The sequence below is a fragment of the Lygodium microphyllum genome, chromosome 5 (assembly GCF_053477565.2).
Source record: "Lygodium microphyllum isolate KBCC chromosome 5, Lygodium_microphyllum_v1.1.10, whole genome shotgun sequence".
Classification (NCBI taxonomy): Eukaryota; Viridiplantae; Streptophyta; class Polypodiopsida; order Schizaeales; family Lygodiaceae; genus Lygodium; species Lygodium microphyllum.
Genome location: NC_141139.1, coordinates 138,197,049 through 138,199,606, shown reverse-complemented (window position 1 = coordinate 138,199,606; position 2,558 = coordinate 138,197,049). Strand labels below are relative to the sequence as shown.

Genomic DNA, 2,558 nt, shown 5'->3' with positions numbered 1-2,558 from the left:
TACATGCTTCCTGAAAAGCATCACAATCTTTGCAGTGTTGGTGCTCTATACTATCGCACCAAATACATCGTCTCCCTTTTCTTTGGCCAGTTGGAAAAGCAGTCACTGGAGCAGGTGCTACAACAGGTACTAACATAAGTTGCTCTTTTAACTTCCCAACTTCAGCTTTGATTGCCTCTATCGTCAAATATGCCAAGCCTTTAATAACATCATCTACTGATAAGGGCACTGGAGCAGCAGGAACTGGTGGATTTACAATAGGAGGAGTAGGCTTAGGCATAGAACTTGCAGCAGGGGTAGAAGTAGAGGTCTCCAAGGATTTTTCAGAAGCAGATCCTGTATTACGATGCAATCGTATCCTCCTGCGCTGCTTCTTAACAAGCGCATTCACAGCATCAATGACATGTCTCCACTCGGTCTTTAAACCTGAATCAGTAGCTTGAACTTCCAAAAGATCATCCAACTTTTCCTGTAAATCAGCATCTGCAGCTTGTAACTGCATCTCCAAAGCTTGCTGTTCAGTCCCATCCAACTGATCATAGCGGCTCTCAAACTCTCGTAGAAGGGCGGTAACTGAAAGTCCCTTATTAGGCATAGAAACCCATGCTAAGAAATTCCTGCGGTTCATAAGACCTGTATCCTCCAGGAAATATTCATCTTTTAATGCCTTCTTAAACTCTGTCCAACCAGCATGTGTTCCTTGAATTTCTGAAATTCGAACTTCAAGCACGCGAACCACGATCCGCAAGAAGTAGCGGCTCCAAACATCTTGAGAAACCCCAAAAAACTTCATCTTTTCTTCATACAAATGCAGGTAAGTTAAAACTTGTTGGCCGTTGAACTGCTTCATCTCTTGTTGGACAGCTTTCAAGGCATCCATGGCATCACTATCGTGTTTCGCGTGAGCTTGCTGCTGCATATAGGATGTAAATGACTGAAACAGATGCTTCATGACATTCTCATCCGTCATCTCTTCTTGCGAGTCTCCCATCTTGCTGAAAATTGACGCAGCACTTTCACGTCGGGTTCACCAAAAATGTCGTAGAGTTCGTGTAAGAGCTGCTGAACACGGGGTTCAAGTTACAGCAAGGAAAGAGGCTAACAAGAAGAAATCGAATTTATGATGTCAAAGTTCACTATATTGCTTGTCAAGTAAATTACATGAGGTCCATGTTCAGATAAATCTATAGTATCTCATAACCAGCTTCGCATTCAAGTGTTTGAGGATAGTTCTGCCATTGGCACATAGGCTTGATGAGTTCTGGTGGGTAGCAATCCCTGTGAACAATTCTCAAAAATCCATACAATGCCAGTACAATGAACTTCTGTGGGCAGCAATCCCTGTTTCTGGATGTTGAATTCGGAGGTCAAACACATGAAATTTTGATTCCAATGTGGTTGCAACACATTTGTTCATTTTTATGTCTTTACGATCAAATTGGACACTGCATACCCCATTATCTGTGCTGGTTTCCCATCTAACATCTTCAAATCAAACAGTTTTATATCACCATTATCATAACCTGCCAAAATACACCGCTCTTCATCATTGTAAGAGTTCCCAAAAGTGACCGTCCAACAATCTCTTGCACTTTCTTGTGTTTCAGGCTCAAATGCAACAACGCAACAACAGGGTCATCCTTCTGGCGCTGGTTCCAAACGCAAACCCTTCCATCATGCCCAGCTGTTACAATTTCTGGAGCACCATAACCAATTCCCAATACACCACATCCATCAATGGCATTTATGATACTTTCATGACCTTTAACATGGAACACAAGCATATTCAGCTTCTCTAAATCCCAGATATGAAGATTTCCTTTGAAGTCCCCAGTGGCAAGTTGCCTGTGAATCAGACTTGAAGCACCGAAAGTTCCACACTTGATGCATGCTAACTTTTTACTCAGCCACCTTGTTCAAATCAGCATCATTGAGCTCATATACCTGTTGGGCACCCAGAGAGTGTCGTAGATGGTGGTGGTGAGCGACTTGTTGATGTGCGCCAGCATCTACGGCCTGTTCCTTGAATCCATTATCGCTGAGACTGTGAGATTCCTCCTCGATCAAGAACTTCCCCTTCCCCTGAAACTCCCTGCATCCGAATCAAGCCTGCGTCAAATGATTAGCTGAAACACAATATTAGTGAGTTTGGGAATCTCCCAATTCCCATCTTTTGATTACTAAAAAGGTGGCAGCCGGATAACATGCCCATAAGTTTCTCAAAACCATATGATGTGACCTATCATTGGAAAGCGCTTGAAAAATGGAATCTATTGAGCTATAGAGCGCTCGATTTGGAGTTATAGTATTCAAGTTATGACAAATCCAAAGATTTGACCACGTGTCCCAAACTTATGGGAAATTCCCATATTCCCCAACATGGTATTCTAAGATCGTGATGTCGTTTACTGCTGCATCAAACTGTGGATTCGATTCCCCCCTCTCCACTCGACATTCTGGTCAGGGCGAAGGTTGTTGATGATGAGGACACATGTTTTCCGGATTAGCAGAATAGAAGGTGTAATTCATGAAGACCATGGAGATGATGGTGCTGCCCG

General features: G+C 43.0%; 1 pseudogene; it reads right to left on the bottom strand.

Annotated features, from left to right (window-relative positions):
- Positions 1–1,291: 1,291 nt before the first annotated feature.
- Positions 1,292–2,015, bottom strand: LOC148036452 (uncharacterized; annotated as a pseudogene).
- Between the last annotated feature and the right edge of the window lie 543 nt (positions 2,016–2,558).